Raw genomic sequence first — 25,144 nt, forward strand, 5'->3', positions numbered from 1 at the left:
ATGCATCAGGTACTCCCACACCATGTGATGCCCTTAATGCCATATCCCTTTTGATGCTACATTGACCCAGAGTACAAAAAGTTTGTGGAGGTTCTAGATCAAGTTGCTTTTACCTCTTCTTTTTTTTTTTTTTTCTTTTTACAAGCACAAACTAGAAAATCAAATAACTGTTTGCTTTTTTCAAAGAGACATGCTGTAAAAGTACTTTCTTTAGCTACTCGATTTCTCTTCACGTCCCGAGCTCAAAAGAGACCTGTCAGACAACTATTTCAGATTGAGAAAACTCCTTCCAGAATGTGATTGAAAAAACATGATTTGAGTGTTATGTCTAGTAAGATTAACTGAGGTAAAAGAAATAATTTAATTGGCAGCCTTCATTCCTCTGAGTTGCAAATGGTGATCATATATTTTTGCTGAATTTCAGCTTCTGTTGGGAAATTCAGTTTCACTGAGGTATGAAGTGCTTTTCTCGATGTTGTTAATTTCGTCTTAGCTGTAGAATGGAATCCTTGTTTCCTGACTAGCTCTAGAAATCATCTCATTGACTTATTTAAAATTTATTTGTATCAGTGTTGTGATCCATACACATACCCCAATGGTCAAGAGAAGTATGTTGCTGCAAATATTTGAACTTCAAGCTGGTTTACTGGAAAAATGTCATCAAAGCTAATGTTCCCATTCCCTGAGGAATGTAAATTCTGCAGTTAGGTTTCTAAAGCAAATCACAAATGCACATTCCAGCCAGTTCACAGAACTATGCTGCAGCATTTGCTTAGAATTCACCCTACAACAGAAAAGCTTTTCCATAAAAAGTTCACTGTATTGTTTACTATGAAGACAAAGCATGAGGGAGATGTAGAACTGAAACTGATGTGCTGGAAACACTGAATGAGGATTTGCTGAAAAATTGCCACGTTTTTCCTGAAAACACACATTTTTACCTCATGAATGTCAGTTGAAATAAATATCGGTCAATAAATAACAATGACAATAATTGCTGTTAATATTAGTGTACCTAATACAATTGCACAGGTTTTGCTTTTTTTAATTTTTTTTTTTCGTGATGTGAGCCACTGTATTTTGCCTCCAGTTCACAACTTGATCTAATTCCAGGAATGTCTGAAAACATTTGCTATATCTTTTCTGCTGGGAAAAAAAAATCTTTCAACTTACTGTTAGCTCCCTGCTCCAAAAATAAAATCTACAGTACATAAAAAATTTGGTCTGACAGCATTTTCCCAGCTGGAACGATGAAACCTTTTAATTGGTGTATAAATAAATAGAGGTTTGATCCTGCTTTTAAACATATATTTTAAAAAAAAAAAAAAAAGAATTTGCTTTTTCCTCTAGTACACAATTCTTCCTTTCTAACAAAAACAGTAACATAATTTAAAAGTTAGGTCTAAATACATGAAGTAAATGGAAGTCCTGCTGCTGCTGTTGAGGAAGGCCCATGAAGTTCTCTGTGTCTCTTGACTTTTCCATAACATTTTAGTTCATAACTCATCATTTCAAATTGCTTCAAAGTTTGACATGAGAACCTTAAGTGTTGGTGAATCATCAAATAAGTATCTACTTAGCAAGAAGAAGCTCTTATGAATTTAGTTTTATCTTGTGTTTTCAGATTAAAGAAAGAAATAGATTAGGAGTTCACCTAGAGTCATTGTGTGGTATTGTCTTTTGCTACCTGAAAATAAATTGGACAAAATGCAGACACTAATCTGCAAATCCAGAAACTGGAAAAGGGAAACACACTTTGGTCTAAAACCACAAAATGTTTTTATTTGGTCCTCAGGTCCAATGCCACCCTGAAATTCTGAAATACTCATTCTTAGCTCTTAGCTCTCCAGGTGCTCCAGGTGCATTGCTTGGTTGAAGTTCCCTTGGCACTGAAGCTTTTGTAGTAGGGGGTACGGGACAAACCCCCACATCCTGAAGCTGTCAGTATGCCTGTTTTCCTTTCTCACTCCAACTTATCTCGCCTCTGAGCCCAAACCAGAGGGATCCTCAGAAATACTGGCACACAGGAGAAACCAAATGGACTGACGTTTCTGGGATGTGTCTTCTTTGTTCCTTGTAGCGCAATAATTAAATACTCACACAAAGAAAGAAAGAGATCTGTTTGGGAAAGCAGGAGAAATCAAAATCACATCTCCTGTCTCCTGGAAAAGGACCACCTCTCCAAAACCAATCAGTAAACACTTTGTTTTCTTGCCCCATCTGTGTGTAGTACATAGCCAAGTGGCTTTGAAAGGCTCTCCCCATCAGAACATGAGATAATCTAGTTGTTAGGGAACTCCTTCACTTCTGTTTCTTAGGTGCTGGCACACCTTTTATTAAAATATTTCACTTTAAAGCAATACACTGGTCTGGGCATGTAGTATTTGTAGGGAGCTTAACATAGTTCTGCCATAACACTCCTATCTCCTCCAGTGTGCAAAGTTGGACCAGGAATCTCATGAGAATGAGCTTACTCATGAGATATCTGCTAATTCTGGCTTCCGGTTATGCTGTAAATAGTATGAGAACTGCCTTTCTAGCAGTTTTAGGGAATTTGGCTCCCAGCCATTGCTAGAAAAGCCCAAGCTGTGATCTAAGTAAAAAGCAAGGGGGGGAAGAAAAATGTTCCAGACTTTCAGAAATTTCTTTATTAGTGCCAGAAGCTTGCTGGGGTACAGTCTTCCGCTCTATATCCTTCTACTCAGGTGAACGGGCCACTGTTTTCAACTATTGCAGACGCATTTGCAAGGTTTGGTACCTTGCAAAAGGCAAAGTGATCTGTAAGCAGGTACTTTGATGACTTGATACAGCTGTTCTGTGAAGAGAAGGCTATGCCAAAAACTGAGTGGCAAGCTCAGGACTCTGGCTATAGCCCTTCACCAGCAGGTCCCCACAACTGAGAGTCCTGATCCCACTACTTCTCTCCCCTCTGCCTCCTTCAGAGGCACTGAAATGGTGCCTTTATCCCTGCCCTCTGACTCCCTGTGCTGCCAGCTACTTGCCCTGCCTCCTGGGTCTCATTTCCACTGACGGGTCTGGGAGCCAAGACTCTGCCTTTCAGTGAGGCCTTTGGACAGTACTGTAGTGCAAACAGTGTCTCAAAAAGAAGCTGGGTATTGGCAGACAGGTGGCTTTTTTACTTTCAAGAGACCCTCACAGCCTCTAGGAAGGTAATCTCAGTACCCCAGAAAGCAATCCCCACTTTCGAAACTAAAGGCAATAGCCAAGTGCTCTACAGGCCTAAACTTGAGCACTGGATCCTATCTCATATGCAAATTACTCTTAGCCCTGGTATCAGAAATACTAGTAAGCACATATCTGTAAACACCCTTTAGCTTTAATTACGCTTAATATGCTTGTGAGGGTGGGTTGGGTTACCTGACTTATTGACGGGGAAAAGGGTGCTACTAACAGTTTGTAAGCCTGAAAAAGTCACATGGAAATTATTACACGTATCAAAGATGAAACAGATGAATAATACATTTAATACAGCCTTTTTTGCGGTATTAGTAGGCAAGTTATTTTATTTTCATAATGACAATAAGGTCACTTCCAAATAATTTTCAACAGTCATCATAAATGTGATAGGTGACATAAAATCACCAAAAAGAGATTGGTCCCCTCAACAAGGGATTAAGTAAGCACATAATAATTATTACAGAAAACACCTTGTCTAAAGAGTGTCTTACATTCAGAACATGGGAAATGTCAGAGTCAAGGCTACAGATGCAAGCCTAATTCTGTTCCTTTCTCACTCCAGACCCATTACAATACAGCTTATAGCTGTATGACCACGTTATCTTTCCATAAAATGATCAACTTATTCAGAACACAAGATGGTTAGATGATTAGCTTTTTAATCATCTGTCCTCTAATCCTCTAATTTCTCTGTCTTTAGAGGAAGCGTACATTCACTTCCAGATGAGCCAAAGATGCCAAATAGTTGGGTGTTGGATTCCAGTGGTGGAGGAAAGAAAGTTTGGTGTAGGCTGCTTCTCTCAGCTACAGAACAGGGCTTGGGAGACTGATGGATGAAATTCAGAGAGCTGGCCATATAAGATGGCCAAGGATGACTGCCAAAGGAGGACATAAGCAGTGAAAGACCAAAAGTTTAAAGCTGTGTAGATCAGTGGTCAAGTCCAGAACACAGAGTCTTGAAAAACATGGCGATCCCTGCAAAGATGGTTCATGTGTGGGATGCTGTTTCAGAAGAACTGAGTTTAGTTTCTGAGATACAAGGCAAATGTTCTCTGGCTTAGCAGTTTCATTTTTCATTTTTTGATGAATGGTGGTAGGACTTCTTGATAGTTTCCAGAGATCCCTCCTACTCTAACAGCATCTCAGAAAAATGCTATGAAAACAAAATTTGAGTCTGATTCTCACACAAGACTGTCCCACGACTCTCGTGCACGAGAATCTATAATGCTGGTTCTACAGCTGTATCTGATTCAGCAATCATTTATTCATTTGGGGGTTTTACCCTGCTGGTTGGCAAATTAATTGTTGTGCAACTGACCACTTTGATTCCAATTCTAGGATAACAACAAAGTCAGCTGCCATTTTGTCACTTACTGTTTGTGACTGCGAATGTTGTGCTCTTCCACCTGATACACTATCCAAAACCACAGTTCTTTAGTGTCTAGTTGTCAGTTATTTCAATGGGTTTTAGATGACTATACACTTGGGGACTGACTCAGCCATCTTCTAAAATTTGAGTGGGTGGGCGATGGTACTGAAACAGTAGCTTGATTGGCCTCAGAGGAGCTTCATGCAACTGGAAGTGTCTGAGCATGTGGGACTTTAGACTGGTTCAATAGGAGCATTTGTAAAACAAGGACTTTCGATGGAGTTTATAGAGAGCACCTCTGGAAAGCTCTGTACATATACCACATTACCTCCAAATGATTTTTCAGTGCCTTGTGTTGAAGAACGTTATGCCCTGAATTTCTCACTGTATTTACTTTTCATGTTCTTCATGTTGTAGCAAGTAACATACACACACACATACACAAAGTCTTTGCAAACATCTGTAGGAACAAGTATGCAAATAGTAGCCATAAGAAATTCTTCATAAAGAGCCTAGAAGTTGAAATGGATTTTCATAAAACCTTTGTTAAACAGTGAAAATCTTAGCAGACACTGAAGTCTTTATACTCAGCATGTATCCCCAGAAGGGCTGCATACCAAACATTTAGTCATATGGAGAGTTCCAGCACCCATCAGGACATCCTCTACGGCACCAGAGGACCAGAGGCTGTTCCTCCTTCTTTGCAAATAGTACTGTCGGTATCAGACAAGAGAAACTGCAGGGAGACTCTTATGAGAAAGAGGTGTGGCAGAATCTAGTAATTTGTACTTATTTGCAAGGGTAGCCATCAGACATCAGGCACGTACAGGAGCTGTTAATGAATTGCCATTACTGCAGTAATCGAGCATCTCCAAGCTGATTATGTATTGCTCCTTCCTTAAGCTCCGTGTAACAGGGAAGTATCTACTGATCCCATTTTACAGGTCCAGTACCTGAACACAGCTGCAACAGTTCATGATGTTAAGGCTATGGAAGTGCATAAAGGAGCAGAGGGACATCTAGTGGGTTTTCCACTCTCTCTGCATTTGCAGGCCATCAGAAATCTTCCCACAGGGTTCACCTTCCCTGTGATTTACTACATGAGGAAGAGCTTCCTGCAAGCACGAGGTGAAATGTTGAAGTTCCTATGGAGGATGTTTCAGAAAGCATGCTTTTCCTTAGACCTCAGTGGATGTCTAGTAACTTGTTGAGCTGTGCTAACTCCTTTCCCATGTCAGCTTGAAGTGACTGGTACAATACTGTGGTTGAGGTCTGGTAACAGAGAAATGCATCTTCAGATCAGGACCCAGGTCCCTGAACCACTTTCACTTTGTGAGGATGCGGGGGCTTGACTGTGATTCAGGCTGTGGATCTTGTGCTTTCGACCTTCTGAAGATTCAGACCCTGCTGTGAGAAGGTGTAAGAGGAGCTGTGATTAATCTCATTCCTGTAAGAAAGCTCACCTTGACAAACTTTCAGCAGTAGTGAGTCTGAAGGCATTTTGAAGGTTATCTTCATTAAAAAAGGACTGGCAACCTGCACTGGAAAAAATAAAGGGTGATTAGCAACTTATTTCTTGACATGACTGATGGCTGAGTGATTACAATACATTATATTGCCCTTCTCAGCTGGTGTAGAACAACACGGCTTCATCCACTGAAGTCAATAGCTGTGATAGTTCATACCAGCCAAGGGTCTGGGGCTAAATGGCTGTGTCTATGCATCCAGTTTGCAAGCTCTTCATTCCCTGCAGTTGTCCTCAACTTCTTTGTGTCTGAAGAGCAGGATTTCTCTACTGACCCACATATGAAACCCTTCTAGTCCCTGACCTTGTGTTTAGGTGAGGCATCATGGAAAATTAATAAGGCTTTTTAGGGATGCAGTAACTGCACTAGAAGAGAATTCAGCCAGGTTGCAGATACAGTGCAGAATGGCTCTGAAAGCTCAGTACGTGTTTACCATTGTACAGTGACCATTTGTTTACATGGCACTAGCATCTTGGACCCCAAGGATGGACAAGGCATGTATTACTGCAGGCTCAGTTAGAAGAAGGTGAGCCTATATTCTGCCATTCTTACTCATGCTGCACATTATCAGCAGTGAATTCAACTGGCAGAGACCCGACTGTCGCAGCCATTGACTGGGCAATAAAATGACAAAAGGATTTCCAGTGCCCTCAGCCAGTCCTGAATGAACAGCTCTTCCACAGCGATGGGGGAGTGGAGGCTTCTGGATGCTCCTCACACAGGAACATGGAAGGGGAGTGGAAGGGACTCAGCCCTGATTTTGCCCTGATCCTGCTACTTCTTCTTCGGTGACTAAGGGCACAGGGGAGCCAAATGAATAAATGTTTGCAGGATTAGCTTTTTCATTTACTTTCTCCAGGCATCACAGTCAGAACTTACACTTTTCTTCTGAATGTATTTGGTTAGGATTTGCACATATGATGTTTGGTGTGGTCAGAGATGACGTAGAATCCAGCAAGAAGGCAGAGCATTTCAGAAAGCACAGGTTCCTTATTGAGGGTTCTCTTTATTAAAATTAACCTGCAAAGAAAATTAAGCATCCTTTGCTTTGCACCAGGTTTAATCGAAGAGCTGACCAAAGTATGCTAAAATTTAGATGCATTTTCCTTTCAGTCGGGTTATCCTTTGAAACTGTGAGCAAACCCTGCCTGACAACACAAAGGAATTTTCCCATGGATCAGCTAAAGCTGACTCACATGAAAGACTTGCCCAAAGTGGTCATGCCCTCTGAACAAATACCACAGGCATGAGGATCTCTGCTCTTGGCCTAACAGCACTGTTAGGATTCCAGCAACCCAGCCTAGGAAGGCAAATTTTATTGGAGGAGGGGAGGTCACCTACCTGTGACCCAACCAATCTGCTCTACTATTTATCCATGTTGCTAACTTGCAAGAGAGGTGAACTGTTTTGCGCTGTCACTGCACATTGCAAGAAATTTCCTGCTCAGCCCCTGAAATACACCAAATAGCACTCGCTGTTTGCTTAAGCAGGTAAAGCACACAGCAAAAGTCACCGCTGTGACTCGAAGGGGAGAGAAAATCATCTGATCATGTTCGATGGTAGCTTTCAGCACCAGGTTTTGGTTCTGGAGTGAAAACCTAGTGGAAGCTACGCACCCTTCTAAGATAAATACTTCCTCTGCTGGAATTGCTGAGTATGTTGCAGATCAACAGCCCGGAAGGCTTGCTTACTCATCCCTGCCGTGTATTTCTGGAAGGTTTTATTTTCTTTTAATGCAACTGAGGAGTGCATTGCTTTGGCTGCCCTGGCTTGTTAGAAAGGCAGGAACATGCTAAGCAAAGCATAAAAATAATCCTCAAAGCAATGATGCAAATAGAGACAGAATTTTGGACCACTCAAAAAAAAAAAAAAAGAAGAGGATCTTCCCTTGATCAGAGAGACAAATATGGAGTTAAACCTTCTGGCCAATGTGCTGCTGATAATTTAAAGTTAAAAGCATTTTGAACTAACCTTTGCATTATCTCTCTGCGCTTTTTGTTTACTCTGCACTTTTGCTCAGTGAAAATACATTGGCCAGGACAACATCACTTGCTGTTTCCAACTTGCTTCTCCTTTGTTTGTAACACTCCTGTGAAAGAGTCTTATTTTAAAACTCACAGCATTTCAGGAAGACCTTTTATTCACTGGTTATCTATCCCTCATTTTCCATTTTCTCATCTCTGGTTGCTCTTAAAGAATATTGGGCCTAAGTTATTTGTCATTTTCCCTTTGTATTTCATTTGGTCCATTTCTGTGCTTGAATTTGGGTTTTCACTAAGATCGAACATGATCCGTGCCAAGATGGAGCCAGTCTCTTCCTGCATTCATAAAATGTGTGGCACCAGGGGCAGCAGACTCAAAATTATGTGGCAGCTTCACTTAAACAGGGTAAGTCTGGTGGGTTTCACTCGGTTGTGTATAAAAGTCACTAGCACACTTAGTGGTAGACCCTGTCTTATTTGTTTTAAATTATATTCAGTTTCATACTGTCTCCACATTCTCTGTTTCCAATATCCAGCAGATTTTTGAATTGACAAATATGTGACATTTACAGGAAGCTGTTGTGGAGAAAACCTGAGGTTTTTCTGTACGGGCTGAGCATAGTTGTGGCTTCTGACCCTGGGGAGAGCTGTTTGAGTTAGGGATTATCCTGTTAGATGGATGTTTCTGCTAAAACTACCAGCAGCCAGAGAGCTTATCTGTATTACCACCATGCAGTTTCAGAGCTAACATCCCCCTTAACACAAAGGGGATCCTGAGTGCCATCGTTCGGAACTCACTGCAAGCTCAGGTTGTAGCTGAGCTTCCACAGTGATTGCAGCTGATCTGAACCAGGGCTGCTCTGCCCCACCTCATTCCCCCTCTGTAATCCATGAGGTAAGCTAGTCCAGCCTGCTAAACCTGCAGCAAAGCCCTTCAAAAAAGTAACCAAATAGGTTTTTTCCAGCTTAGCAAGCTGGAACGGTTCTTTGTGGGATGAGCATCAGTGCTGGCACAAACAAAACGGCAAAAATGCATAGCTACGGGCAGGATCGAGCCAGTGACCAGAGCAGCTCTTAATTTAGGTTGAGTGGGCTGGATGGCAGCTGTGCCTTTTAAGGGGAGTTGCATTTCTTCAGGTACGTGCTGCCTCTGCTCCCCTTGCACTGAAAGTAGCTGTCGCGTGGCCACAGTGTGAGTCACTTCCAGTGGCTTATCTGACTGAAAACTCATTTGGCAACAGCAAAGAATAGAGTTCCTTTCACACCAGGGAACCAAAAGGACTTGTTATATGGGGCGTTGATGGCTACATTGAACATGAGTGGAAGGAATGGGAATAGATGGGCTGCAAGGAATAGACAGCAGCTCACCCTCAGTCTGGCTCAGCTGAAAGAGGAGTCTGCACAGCTCCAAGATATTGGGGAGGGACTGCTCATCTATCTGGTTGTCTGAGCTGCTGTGTTGTGCTAGGGAGTGGGAAGGTAGCCCAGTTGGGTGGCTTTCTGTTGAGTTAGTCGCAGTGGCTAGTAAGCAGTAAGTGCTGGAGCACAAGGCTGGGAGAGCATGTGGTTGGGCAATGTGGGGAGAGAAGGAAGAGCAAGACAGGGCAGCAACTACCCTCACCTATATAGTGGCTTGAGGTCTGTAGGTCTGAGCTTTTTTAATTAAAAATAATTGTTTTAATATGTATTTTTAAATTAAGTGGTTTTAGTTAGATATAAATACATGAATAAATGACCACTTCTGTTAGAGGTGCTCTTCTCCATGTGCCTTGTTTCAATCTGTGGTGAATGCTTGTACTGGCAGAATTGGTGTGGTGACCTGAAGCATAGGGAGGGAAGTGTTGATTGGGCTGGGCAGGGAGACACTAAAGGTCAAACTGCCTCATGTTGGTTTTGCTAACTGGGAAAACATTCATGCAACAGCAGACCACAGGGACAAGAGCTGTGCCTCTAATTACTCATCCATCATGAGATCATCCTTCCACCATCATTAATACTGGATGTGTGCACCCCCTCCTCACTAACCCCCCTTGCAAGATCCAAATCAGGCGTGGAAGTCTAGTGTCTTTTCTACCAAAGGAGACAGAATATGTGATATGTCGATGTCACTGCTGTTATGCCAGTCATCACACAGGCCTGCCCCGGTCCAGCACAAAGCTTGTCCCTGGAATGTTATCAGGTTTTCTTGGCAAAAATGAATTGGCAGAGTAAATTTTGTATAAGATCACAGCTTCGTGCCTCATTTCTTTTGGAGTTTTTGGTCCTATGCCGAGAGCCCCAGAGCTGGATTTTGTTGCATCACTGAAAAACAGCCCAAGCACTAGAATGTTTTTAAAATCAAAAGCAAAGTTCAAGGCTTTGGTCTCCATCAAACCTCACAGGACAGGCAAAGTCTACATAACAACCACTATGAAGTACGCTTCTTTTCATATCTCCATAGAGATTTATTTTAAAGGTGCAGGCTCAGTTTCTGGGCTTGCTGTTGTTTTGTTTTTTTTTTTAACACAGAATCAGAGTATGTTGCATATTGTTCGGCTGGCTGGCCTGCGCTGTGCTTGCTGGCAGGCTGACTGGAACAGATTAACAGGGTGAAGCAGTCTGATATTCTTCGGGAAGGTGGCTGGTGAGCTGGTGGCTGGAACCAGTCTTCATCCTGGTTTGCAGCATGAAGAAAAGGTGGTTGGTATTTCTAAGCTAGCAGAGGTACAGTTATGACCATCTAAAACAAGGGAAACAAGGGTTATAAGATGACAATCTCTTTTGCTAGACCTCCTCATACCATTGGGAAACCAGAAAAGCTTTCAAATCACCTAAGACCTTTTCTATATCCTAAGGTAGACACTGGATAAAAACTTTTCCATGGCTTTTTCCCATACGGTGGCAAATCCATGAGCTTATGACTGTACACTCACGCTAGTTATTCTCTAGTCTTCGGTACACTTCTTTTCAATCCTTCTTTCATTACTGGAGCTGTGATAAGGGAGACCATGAAACAACCTGGCTTCACTGAAACCAGGTGTGCTTTCCTAGGAAGTGAAGAGGCAGCTGGTGGCAAACATGCTCCAAAAAAAGCAGTTTCTTTCTTCCTCTTAAATTTTTCTGAAAAGAGCCTCGTCGCTCTGTCAGGAGAGTATTTTCTTTCTATGTGCCTGTTTTTTATGGGTCCAGAAGAAACTGTTGATGAGAGCTGCCCAGATAACAGAAACCACACTGGAGCAGAACTGGGGTAGAGTTTGAATAAGCGAGTACTTTTTTTTGGAAATTGCTGGAAACACTCATCTCCCCTTCCTTTGGACTGAAACCGTTTGCTCAGCTCAACTAGGGCTGTCCTTGCTGGAAGACATATCCTCGTGGAGGTTTAGCTGGGCAAGGGTGGCTCTGGCAGCTCTGGCAACAGCCCCCGGTGCCCCAAAGACAGCATGAATGCCTCATTGCCCCAGCTCCACACCCCCCTGTTGTCTCCTCTTTGTTTTCCTCTTGTAGTGATTTATTTGGTTCTGTGACTGCTTCTTGGCTGAGTGCAGCTAAGGTATGTAAATTGCTTTTTAACAGGTAATATGCACCCACACATACTTAAAAAAGAAAAAAAAGCAAAACACTATGGTCAGCAGTGGGTTATAGGAGATCAAGAAAGCATCAAGAGGTGAAAGCCAATGACTGGCTGGCCAACTGAGTGTGATTAAGGCCCTGTTCAGAACAAACTGAGTAGAGAGCAGGTTTGATAGCCTCAAATTAGAATTTTAAATGAGAGGACTGCATTTGTGGCTGTAACACATACTTTGCAATCAGGACTTCTTCAAATCAAGTGTATTTATTTTTTACAGAAATTTCAAAATCAAAATCTCCAGTGACATCTTGCTACTTGTCTTGATTTGGTCAATTTTAAAAATGGAAAAATGACCATAGCAGGAGAAATCATTGTAGCTGGCTAGCTTCACAATTTCTGTTGTTAAATCACCAGAAAGAAAGGTGCAGGAGTTTCTGAGCATTGTCTGCACTTTATTTGTCTTCCAGTCCTTGATGTGAGGAAAATTACTCTCCAACCCACACTTGGACTTGTCTCTTGCTATGCTCAATGTTCCTTGTTTCCAGGATGCTCCTGAACACCCAGTCTAGGCACAGGTTTGGAGTAAAAGCATGGCTTTTTTTTTTTTTTTTTTTCAATTTTTTACAATTTGGCTCTGTAGATGAAGTTTTCTTTTCCCTTCCCAAGGGGAAAGTTTTCATTTCTCTGTGTCACCAAGTGGTCCCTTCTGTTAGCATGATACTGAGGTCAAAAAACAATGCTTGGCTACACAAAAAGTCACCTGGATTAAAACCTTCAAGTGGCAGCTGGACTTCAGCCAAAACCAGCACGGTTGTGTTCCACTGCCTGGTTGCACTGCCTGGCAAGCTCTTGCAGAGGGAACAGCGTGCTGTGCCTGCCAGTCCATGGGCACTTGCCTCTGCTTTGCAAGAGAGGTGTCTGGTTATGCACGAGGTGGTGGCATCTGTCCTTCTTTCATCATCACCGAAGCCAAAGACACACTGTAATGCGTTTTCCGGCATGAACACATGCTAAGGAAAGTATTTCCATACCTCAGGCATGCATGCCTAAGATCCTTGCACACAGAGCTGACAGTTCCCCTTTGCCATTTCCCATCTGTCAGTCCCAGCCCCAACACCTTGCCTGAGCCTGCTGTGGGGGTAAGCCAGCCACTTGTGGAGTTACAGGCTTCAAATGGCATGGCTTAAAAGCCCTGTTATGGGCAAGGACTTTCATGAGTGCCTGCTTGCAATAGCTTGGCTTTCCCTTCCTTTTTCTTCTCCTTCCCACCCTGCAGCCCCCCTCGCCCCATCCCAAATATCTTCTCCAAGACAGCAAACTCAAGGCTTCTGCTGGGGAAACATGGTGTCATTCACATCTTTGAGGTATTGTGCAACTGGTGGACAGACCTGTGGTATTTGAATCCAAGGAGATTCTCTGTTTCTGAGGTCCATGCCCACAACCACTGATGTTTATACAGCAAATACGATCTGTATCAGTCTGCCACAGCGTGAAACATTACAGTCCTTGGAGAAAACAAATGAAAGGAGTCATGTCAGGTAGGTTCAGGTTAGAAAGAAAGTGCATTTAGCTCTACTGTACAACCTTCTGCTTTTGCTTTTATTGCGGGCTCAGGGGGAGGTGGCGGGGGGGGGTGGGGGTGGGTGGGGGGTGTGGTGTAGTTGTTGCTATCGCTGTAAAGCTCACAGCTGAGACCTGAGCTGCAGAAAGCCAGCAAAACTGGCCTGTTAGTCTCAGGACTCACTTAGGGGTTTTTTTTGTTAGTTTTGTTTGTGTGTTGGGTTTTTTTCCTGCACTGTCTTTGGTCCTGATTTCTTTACCCTGCTCCCCTCTGCTGCTGAAAACACTCAGCTGTTCTCACTGCAAACCCCACCCTAACACCTCTCTGTTCTTCTTGCTCTTTTTACCTTCTCACCTCTCACTTTCGTTTTCTCTTAGGCACCGCTTCTACATTCATTTCTCATCCTCTCTCCATCTCTAACAAGGCTTTTATCAGGGTTTACTTTTCTAGTAGAAATCTACTTTAAAAAAATTAATTAAAAAAAAGTTTCAGGTTTACAAAAGCCATTCGGTATCTAATTATGTGCCTAGGCACTGTGGCGGTATACAAAACAGAGTGAAGAAGGCACTTAAGTTTCGTTGATCCTCCATGGAAACTGAATACCCAACCGAATTAATACATTGTATTGTGCATTTTTATTGTGCATTTGCATCGATACCTGATGTATCTTTGAGTATCTACACACTTCTAGAAAGCCATGGCTGCTGTGGTCAGCCTTATCCTTGTTCTCATAGCTCTGCTTGTGTGCTTTTCCATACCTTATGGCACTTGATAGAGAATGAAAGTTCCCCAGGGCTGGGACTTCATCCTCCAGCAAGTTTGTACAGGCCTCAGGGATTTTTACGAACAGTAAGACGTTACAAATAAACACAACTAGTAAGCCTAGTCTTACCATTCAGACTGTCAGCTGTAGAAAGCCACCAACCCCCAAAGGTCTTCGGGTAAAGGAATGTAACACAAAAAGCAAACAAATGGATAATCACACGGCTGGCTAAGATGTGTTACCAAAAATTACTGATGACAAACCTCAAAATTCAGTGATTCATCCAAGCACCCAAGAAGCACTTACAAGAAACCACATGACTAATTATGCTAGAGGTCAGGGACAGTTCTATACAGTCTACGCACATAATGATATACTTTAAAAAAACCGACACTTGTCCTCTCAAGGTAGATAATAAATGCTGTGCAGTTATTGAGAGAAGGGTATGAATTGCTTGGAAAAAACAAATTCCTCCTCTTGGGCTCTTTCTTCTAGTCATTTACTCTTTGCACAGCACCTAGCACAATAGCTAGCCAGGCAACAAAAAAAACAGACAGCACATCTGGAATATTGTGCCCAGTTCTGGGCCCCTCCATTCAAGAAGGACAGGGAACTGCTTGAAAGAGTCCAGCGCAGAGCCACAAAGGTGATTAAGGGGGTGGAACATCTCCCTTATGGTGAAAGGCTGAGGGAGCTGGGTCTCTTTAGCTTGGGGAAGAGGAGACTGAGGGGTGACCTCATTAATGTTTATAAATACGTAAAGGGTGAGTGTCAGGAGGATGGAGCTGGGCTCTTCTCGTTGATGTCCAATGACAGGACAAGGGGCAACGGGTGCAAGCTGGAGCACAGGAGGTTCCATATAAAGAAAAACTCTTTCACTGTGAGGGTGACAGAGCCCTGGAACAGGCTGCCCAGAGAGGTTGTGGTGTCTCCTTCTCTGGAGACATTAAAAACCCGCCTGGACGCGTTCCTGTGTGACCTACTCAAGGTGGTCCTGCTCTGGCAGGAGGGTTGGACTAGATGACCTTTTGAGACCCCTTCCAACCCCTAACATTCTGTGAGTCTGTGAAATGTGGAAGGCCAGAATCGCCTCCTACCCATGCTGATTTTAATGTGGTGGCTTTTCATGTGGGTGACTTCAACCGTGTTACACACACAAAGGCAAAAGCTGACCCCAGCTTCCTAGCTGAAATTTAGTGATATAACCCAGATTAGTGGGATGGGAATCTGAGCAAAGAGGTTGACGAGCCTCCACGGAGTTGTAAGTGATGTCCCTGGAAGGGAGGTGAAATGCAACAACCCCATCCCTCATGGCAAGGCAGTGCTTCTGTCAGCTGAAATGTGTCTTTGAAAGAGTTAAGATGTTCTCACTTTGGTGGGGAGAAAATCATGTCTAATTTTGAATGTATTTGATGATACTATAAGCCATGTAAAGCTATAAGCTAATTATCTCAGGAAACTTCCATTTCAATTATTTCAGCAAAATTTCAGTGCCTATGTACCTTTGAAGAGCTGGAACAAAGCAAGTGGGTTTCGACTTTCACAGTTTACCAAATGTGGCATTGATGGTAAGCCGTACAGTGATGTAAAGGACAGAGCTATATTTGTTTAAGGAACCTTCAGGCTGAATTTCCAGCTTTGTGAGTGTTGAGAGAGAGGAAAGGGGGAAGCTCTAAGGAAAACAAATGTTTCCTGAACTTTGAGTTTCTTTGCTTTGATATATGACCAGATTTTTCTGTGATGTGACCAGTCCTCCTTTATAAACTTTGCTTTATCTCAGTGACGTTTTGCATCTAGAAAATGATTAAGCTGTCATATTTGGGGACTGAAAAGAGCAAAGGGCTGAAAGAGTTTGTTCTACCTGTCAAGTTACTCAGTTACAGCCGAGTCCCTTTGCAGACATGTATTTCCACTGGCTTATGCATGCACCATGTGCTGGCCCTTAACTGCCTCTCACACTATGGGAGCTATAGATATAAAAATATATATGTACAAATCTATATGTCTAAAAAATATAACACCTGATGAGGAGGACTGTGGGACTCAGTAAAGTTTCCTATTACTTATTAGCCAGCCAGTGGTCTGGCCTGTCTGTCTCTGTCCTTGGCAATAAAACAAAGATGAAAGGTGGCGGCTTATTTGGAGGCAGACTTGAAAGTACAGTAGCTATCTCAGGCCCTCGCCTTATCAAAGGGCTGGAACAGCAATAACAGTACTAGATGGAGCAACAAGGACATAGTAGGCTAGGCTGTCAAACAGTTACACCTTGTGCGCAAACAGCAGTTTCACATCCCTGCAGGCACCAAAACACACTTGGCAGCTGAAGGTAGGCTGTAGCAGATGGTGTTTAACCGTGGTACCAGCCTCCTTCTCAGGGCCTGGGCATGGGGGCAAGGTCATGCAGGGCATCACCTCCCAAGGGGGGAAAGCTTTCTGGTAGCTAGCTTGTCCTGGTTCAAGGATCCTAGGCAGAGCTGATGCCCCAGGCTGCCAGTGGAAGCTCAGCTGCCACCAACCTGGTTCTGCCAAACTGTGAGAGTCATTTTGCACAGGCTTTCTTGACTGAGAGTCCCACAGACCATGGCTGCTTGGTTGGCAGGGAAAGAGGAGGAACATGGGAAATAGATGTGGAAATGACATCTGAAGTAGCTGAGTCCTGTTTCCTGATACAATGGGAAACCACATAGTGTAATTCCTTTCATATATTGATTCTTTTTTTTTTTTGAAAGGGGTTAGAAAGTTTTCTCCTGCTGCTGCTCTTGAAAGCTCCTCCAAAGCTTCCTTCCTCTGATGGTTTGAAACATTCTTCTGATTTCTTGCATACATTTCTCTAAGAGTAGCTTATACGCATTACTCTGTGCAAACACTCTGTTGAGCTTAAATTGCTCTTCTCTTTCCCGTATTTTCAGAAAGGAAAGTCATATACCTGCTGAGATTTCTTTTCCCTAAGTTAAAAAAGCTAAATAAGTCGCTTTTTAGTGTGAGATCACTTGTGCCATTTGTCTTAATTTCCTTTGATAGAGCTAACTCAATTCAGCTTTTGGAAATTATCACTCTTATAATGGTTCCAAATTTTTGGACCTACTTCTTTTTGATAATTACTCATTTTTTCCCATATTTTGCAGCCACTCCATGTACACCTGCACTGAAGTTCGTTTGTGCAGCTCTTCCAGTCTGAGGTCCTCAGCATTGGACCTGAGTGACCAGAGCTGCACACGGCAATGCAAGAGGACCTCTTAAGAGTGCCTACCATGGAAAATGTTATTACTTATTTGCAACTGATGACCTACCAGTTTAGGATAAAAATTCTCTAAAGGCATGCACTTAGACTTTGCACTGAATTATTACATATTAATATTTGCAGCATTTTGGAGCCTAACTGTTCCTGATGGTTTTGGTGCACTGAACTTCATTGAGTTTGCTTTGCTATGGATAAAACCACTTTCATGCCTATGGAGTCACTTCCAGTTGCTATACTGTCTTTTCACTGCCATGTTAGGCCTTATTCAGGCTGCAGAAAGCCACAAAGAAAGTATACAGGTTTAGACCATGTCTAAGAGGTGCCTAATTTCTGCCTCATGTCCTCCCTCTTTCTACAACAACATCTGCTACTTGTTTCAATTTCCTTTCATGCTCTAACTCAGCTCAGCTTGGAGAAAAATTCTCGCTTAAATCTCTAACGTTTTAGACTCAAAGACATAGCTGTCTCTGCTGATTAGTCTATTTTCACAATGCTAGTAACCTCTGAATTGATTATTCATCAGGGAGGTATGAATTAGTTTGGAGATATCAAATGGAGAAAGGGTAGCAGCAATACAAATTGGCCCTGTATTAGCTTCACCTCTCTGTTGCCTGTGAGTAAAATTAATAGAGATGCTTGACTGCATTTCCCATGAATCAAGGGTAACCTTATCTGTAATTCTGAAAACAATTTTGCCCCTAGTGAGCACCCTCATGGCAAAAACAAACTAAATTAAAATTGCCTCCAAGGTTTTCTTTTTCATATCTTCAGCAGCAGAAAAACCTAGAGGCTCTCATCGAAGTGATGGGAGCTGCTGGTTAAAACTGAGAGTGGAGCCCAGCTTCGTGGTGATTTAGAAGGATAATTAGTCAGGTAACAATTCCACTGTTGAAAGGTCTGTGAGGCTGGGATCAAACCAACTCAGCACTGCAGGCAACTGTCATGAGATAAAAAGATAAGATGAATGAGTTTGTGTTTGTATAGCACTTGGAATGCACAGAGCCCAATATAGACGTAAAATATTATTGCTAAATGCACTAGGGCTCTGTCATGAGAAGATTTCCTGCAAAAGCAACTGAATGGATAAACTCCAGGGACCTGGATGGGTCATGAAAATAAATCACATCAGGAAAGCAGTACCCTTTCCTGGGCTGTGCCCTACTCTCCTGTAACAACGTCCCCTGGGCAAGGTCTATACCTGCATGCAGTGGCCATAGCAACATCAACGATGACAAATATAAGAGCTCACTTGTGCCAGGTAGGTGAAGCCCAGAGGAGCAGATCTCTAGGTTTCCATCACAGCAAGGAACTGCTGATAGTGGGTTTTGATCTTTCTAGCAGTTGCCAGCCAGGAGCTTCATCTTGGGGGCTGCCCAGTGAAGAGGGGGCTGTGCAGTCTATGAGGTAAGGGTGATGCTAGACCCGCCGGGACTCTTAATATTCAACTACACAGCACAGGGAGATACGCCTGTCCAGTAAAACATTTAAGAGTCCTTTGGCAGCCAACTTCTTGAAAAGTGCCCTCCTACCCCTTGCGTGGCTGCTTTGCTCCAGTCATCAGCGTGGGGTGGGTGCTGGAGCAGATCCATGGCCCCAGCGAGCCAACCTGCTAAAAGGCTGAATGCCCTCACAGCCCCGTCCATGGACAGCTACCTCGTTTACTGAGTATTAAGCCAAGCGCTTTGCTGGCTGAGTCGGTGTAAGTATAAACTTTCCCATGATCATCTGGGCAGCTTTTCTCATCCCCTCAAGCACAAAGCTTGTAAATGGGAACAGTGCCACTAAGACAAATTTCTGTGGGCAGAAAGCAACAGACACGCTCAAGTGACTTATCCACATTTACCACTGGGATTGTCTGTTCTGACAGTCATTACAGAATCTCTCCCAGAGCATAGTTAGTTTAGCTGATGTTTCAGACATGTATCAGCAAAAGCAAAAGGATTACTTGTGGATGATGCAGCGATCAATCACATATCCAAGGTGCAATTCAGGATTCAGCCTTGCTAATCTTATTCTTGTACTTTTATCATGCTTTTATCGCTCACTTTCTTTCCCATCATGATTTTATGCCATGGGAAGTTGTCACTGGAAGATTTGACAACCCATGTTTCTCTTCCCAGGTGCAGAGAGAAAAAGAAAGGCTAGCTGGCAGCTACCATAACATCACTGATGCAGATTTTTAACACCAGGCAGGCTGCTTTGTAACTCTTTGGTGTAACCATATTGCGGCAGTGCTGCAAAGAGCCCTAATGCAAATGAGCACCAGGCTAACGAGAACACAGGCCTAAAAATAGAGGTGTCTGGGAAGTGATGATTTTCCCACAGAAACATCAGGTTTTCATAAAAAACCCTGAAAACACAGAAGTTTTAAGTATAATGCAGAAAGGTTTTGGGTTACCGAGCTTAAGTTTTATGTTCTTTCTGACCAGCACTGAAGATTTTTGTTGAAAACTTTTTTTAACAAAGTATATTGGTTTCCCAAAGAAAAACACAGCTACTGATAAAATAATTTTTAAAAATCATTACAATGTTAGGTTTGACTTCTACTCTTTTCCTGCTTCTTTCATTTTTCTATTTTCTGTCCTCTCCTTCTCACGTGCAGCCTACTTGCTGGTACTTACATGGTAACAAGTCCTACTAAGGGAAACTAGCACCTCTATCTTCCTTCTTAACTCAGTTCTTCCCTCACTGCTTTTTCTCTTTGTTCATATTTGTTACTGCTTTTTTTCTTTCCATTTATCTTTACAAAAAATTACCTTTTCTTTATCTTTTCCTTATCACACTCCTCCCCTCCCTTTTTTGTCCAGCACTTAGATGTCTCTAATAATCTTTATTCTTTCTGTTACCTTTAATACCCGTGCTTTCATTTCCTTGTCTTCTCCCTAGATACTAACGTCTGTCAGCAATCTTTCCCATATGTGTCTCTGAATAGCACATATTCCATAGGGCTTTAAAACGGATAAGCAATTTTTAATCACAATACCATAAGAGCTCAAGAAGTAAATATTATTATATCCATTTCATGTGTGGAGAAAAATAGATGCAGAAATATTGACTAGTTTGACCAAAGCCATGAAGCAACTCATTGTCAGCTCTGATGTCTCCTTCAGCCCATCCCATGGTCAGTCTAAGACCCTTTTAGTACTGGTTTGGCTGGGATAGAATCATAGGCCAGCCATACTAGGCAGGCTCATCAGCCAGGGCAGCTGACCTGAGTTAGCTACAGGTGTAGCCCATACCATGATATCATGCTCATTATAAAGGGAGGAGGCTTACTGAGGAAAGAAAGCTCCCTGCTGGGGTTCCTTCTGTTCTTCCTCTGGCTTCTGCTGAGGGCTACTCTGTAGTAGATTGTGACAACAGCATGTTCATTTGGCTAGGTATTTTTCTGTTTGTATTGGTGGTGTTTTCATCAAATCTGTTGCACTTTTAACCATGGGTCTTCTTTTTCCTGATTCCGTGCCATGACTGGTGAGGGCTCATCAGGTGATAGAGCAACTGTTACAGTTTATTCCTGGGTACAGGCTAAATGTAGATGCTTTTGCACCTTCTACTTCTGCAATACTCCATTTTAAACCTTCCTGGAAGCACCTTGACACTGGACTTCCACAGGCTTCAACCTTCCTTTACCCTTTGTCTTCCATCCCTTGAAACTTGTCCCAGAAACTCCTCCTCATGTCTAGATCACCAGGCAGCAGCCGCTTGCCTGAGGACTGCTGGGTAAGAATGCACAGCCTTCAGCATCGAAGGTCACTACTTGCAGCCATATGATAAGTACAGAAAAAATAGTTGCAAAGATCCGGGAATCTTCTTTCCACCATCTCCTTAGAGACATGGAAGGATATAGGTTCAAGCATGCAGGGCAGAGACATGTGGACAGAGTCTGAGGAGCTGAAGCCAAACCATCATACCACATATATAGCAGGATGAGCTGGGCTGCTGGGAGAATGAATAGTCTGCCACTAAGAAGAGAAACAAGAATGGGTTAAGAGGCACACAGTATTTTTGTTTGGCTTGCTTAGGCTGAGTCTCAGATTCACTAACTTGAATATTTTTCATGTGAGTTTGAGGTTCCAGAATGAAAGCTTGCATAAGATAACAGGCCTGTGAGAATAGAGAAGGAACTTGCCCATACTTCGGGTTGTGAGGGGCTAGTACTTTAAGACTCCCAATTACTTATGTGTGCATTATGTGGGTGAGTGGAAGATTTTTTTTTTAATCTTAAAACCAAAATATGTATCTGGGTCCAGTCTGTTGGGCATGCAAATGTACCATATCTAGGAAATTTTTTTCTCTTGGATGCTGCAGATGAGAGAAACCTTGGAATGCATTTCCAAGCAAAATTTCCTAACTTTGAGGGACCACAGTGATTCTATTTTCTGGTAAGGCCATGTGTTAATATACATCTTTTATTTCTAGCACAAGCTCTCTTCTCACCACCCCAAATGAGTTCAGTATAGATTCAAGGAAAAGAGATAGGCTAAGCATAGTTCAGGTCAAACATGGCATGGGTTTTGTGCTTTTCTTTGTAATTTCTGTGAGGCTCAGACATTTCCAGAGAAGGGGGATAGGACACAGCTGCATTCTTTAGGCAAATGAATCCTTCACTTGCAAGACACGAGCTTGGGTCAGCAATCCGTTCAATGAAACCCTCATGCAAGCCACGTTTGTGGAGGTGAACATCTACAGTGTGCTGTGTCTCCTTGAGGTGAGCACGGTGTTCCTCCCACAAATCACACAGCATGCCTCAGAAACAGTGACTCTCATGTGGGTTTCCTTGGCATGTTAGCACTCACAAGACTTTCATTCTGTGCCACCCATCCTTCTCAGGGTTGCAGTCCTGTCAGCTCTTGTATGCTAAGCTTGTTTGGGCTTGAGTGGATAACCAGGAGACAGAAGGCAGTGGAGGAAGCAGGGCTGGTGACTCAGTGGGTAGCATTCTTCCTTGAGTTAGTACTGAACCCAGCACACACATGCAGTGCTAAGGGAGACTGTTCTACTAAAGCTGCTGCATTTTGGACACGGCTGAGAAACCAAGCTCCTAATCACTTTTGGTTTTTGAAACGTCTGTGGTCCTTTCTCAGCAGCGGTGGCATTTACCCAATATCTTGGTCACATTCTAGCGTGGAAAATACATTTAACTCACTTCCAGCTCCCTCTGTTAGTTCAGTGAAACACTTTATTCTTTGCTACCGCAGCACAGTGCAGTAGTAAGGGTATGCAGTATTTCATGTTGCCTTTTGGCTTTAATACTGGACAAAATGGCTTGCATACATATGATGAAACTTCTTTTGTATGCCATTTTTTTCATACGTATCAAGAGATATCCTGGGCATCCTGCCTATATGTTCACATTACTCCCACAAATGTCAATCACAAATTTGCATAGGTAAAAAGAACATCACACTCCTCAAAGCTCAGTTTATGTCAGGGCAAATAATGCCAGGAGGTAGCTCTTGATTTCATCATGCAAAGTCCTTTTGCCCCCATCAGTTCACAGTGAAATGCAAGTATTACCTAGTGTCATGGAGGCAACAGCCTTCATCACATATAGCTTCTCTTGAGGCAGTGTGCCTGGCCTGAACAGGTCCAGATTCTCCCGTGTCCTGTCGGCATTACCATCCACAGCAAGACTGATCTTCGAAGGCGACCAACTCCGAAATGTTTGTGCTTGAGCCCACTTTGTACCTGCTTTGCTCATTTGTCATGGCTGACATGTTTCACTACATGCCTCACAGTGATGAAGAAAGAGTCCTTGTATGCCAGCATTGAAACACATACGCTGCCCGATACTTGCTTTGTTTGATACGTGATGACAGCTCTTTATAGGTGTTTGAGAAAAACAAATGAATGAAGAAGCAGTTCCTAGTGGCCTCTGCCAGCTGTTGACAATACAGAATAATTTGCTTTTCCTGAAACAGACTTGTTGCCTCTTATGGATGATGTGGTGCGTAGGTGTTGTGTCAATCAATAAAAATTAAAGTTGCTGAAGGGCAGAAGCAGCAGCTGTGAGATTTCTTACTGCTTTTTGTTCACAGGGAAATGGTGTCAGACTCTGCTTAGTGGTTTGTGTGATTTACTGTTGCATTTATCTCACACTCTCTAGCAAGGACTTTCACAAGCAGATTGATTTTAGACCCCAGCTTCTAATAGTGTAAGACAAATGATTTATTCATAAAAAACTTATTTGTGAAACCTTGTTTAGCTTCTAAGAAGGTGTACTGATTTATAAAAACTGCTAAGCTGTTTGCTCTGTGGGAACATTTTTATTGTTCAGTCCAGGTCAGTCTCCTTGATTATAAGATTTTTTGCTTAGAAATCACATGACAACATAATTTTGGAGTTCACGGGTGTACAGGATAAGGAATCAAGGATAAATGATTTTACTCCCTGTGTGCCACAGACAACTGCATCATTTATAACAGAAACATGCTCTGTATATATATATATAACTCTTTGTAACAACATCAAGCTCACCTTAAAGGTAGGTAGAGTTTTTATCCTTGTGACCCTGTTCAGAAGTCTGTGCCAGAACTTCATGGATTTTCTAACATCCTTTAATTGGTGTTTGGGGGTGGGTTCTTCATGAAGCTGGTGAGAGATCTGGAAAACATGTCTTACGAGGAGCACCTGAAGGAACTGGGATTGTTTAGCCTAGTGAAGAGGAGGCTGAGAGGAGACCTTATTGCTCTCTACAACTATCTAAAAGGAAGTTGTAGCGAGGCTGGTGTTGGTCTCTTCTCCCAAGTGACTAATTATAGGACAAGAGGTAACGGCCTGAAGTTGCACCAGGGGAGATTTAGATTGGATATTAGGAAAAATTTCTTTACTGAGAGTGGTTAGGCATTGGAACAGGCTGCCTAGGGAGGTGGAATCATCCCTGGAGGTGTTCAAAAGACGTATAGATGTGGTGTTTAGGGACATGGTTTAGTGATGGGCTTGGTGGTGGGCTTGGCAGTGTTAGGATAATGGTTGGACTTGATGATCTTAAAGGTCTTTTCCAACCAAAATTATTCTATGATTCTATGATTCATGCTCCAAAGGGCTAGAAGCCTACTACTGTAACAGGAGGGATCAGATGTTCAGGTAAGTGCTTACTATCATGGATATATCTACAGCCTAGTGATTTACAGAAGCCCCAACTGCTCAGAGACCCTTCTCTAAATCAATGTGTTTATATTCCAAGAGTTTTTCTGTCTCCCCGCACAGGCCAGAAAGCCCCTTCTTCTTCACTCCAGCTCCTTTCCCCAAACCACAAGGACCATGACAATTGCAACAAAATGCTGGGAAATGGCAAGGCTACAGCTAGAGGTGACCAGCAGTTTTGAAAGTCAAAGGCTTGGTATTTCTATGTATATTAGCCCTGAGCAGTCAGGAACTAACTTCTGCAGTCAGAGTGCCAGTTTCAGGGCCTGGGATTCGCAGCTTCTTCTGCAGCAGCTAGTATGGACCCCTTCGGATGCAGGAAGCAGCACACACAAACCATGGGATGCCCCAGCAATTGCTTTTAGCAAACGTCTCCAGTGCTAAACAAGCAGGGAGAGAATAAAGCAGTCCTCCCCTCCTGCAATACTCCCATGTCAAATACATCAGCAAAACCCTTGTGCATGAAAACAATCAAATAGCTATATTTAGGTATTCCTAAGATAAGAGAGATATTTTCTCTTCTGTTTGAAACCTCTTTTCCATGAAGTCTGGTTAAAATGTTTCTACTGAAACTGTTCTTCTGCAGGAAGAGGTGTTTCAGACAGAGCAGATCTAACAGAAGAGTAGATTCAGTGAGAAATGTCTTCATGCTACAGACATTTCACTGGAAAACAGAAATGTCTCTGACAAAAGCATATATGCTGTGCAACGTGTTATTCTAATGCAACGCATGATAAGTTCTGCCATGGAGCCTGGAGGTAATACCCCAAGCTGTCTAGCATTGACATGTTGTTTTGTCTTTACAATAACT

Source organism: Leptosomus discolor, chromosome 1 (assembly GCF_034619465.1).
Source record: "Leptosomus discolor isolate bLepDis1 chromosome 1, bLepDis1.hap2, whole genome shotgun sequence".
Taxonomy (NCBI): domain Eukaryota; kingdom Metazoa; phylum Chordata; class Aves; order Leptosomiformes; family Leptosomidae; genus Leptosomus; species Leptosomus discolor.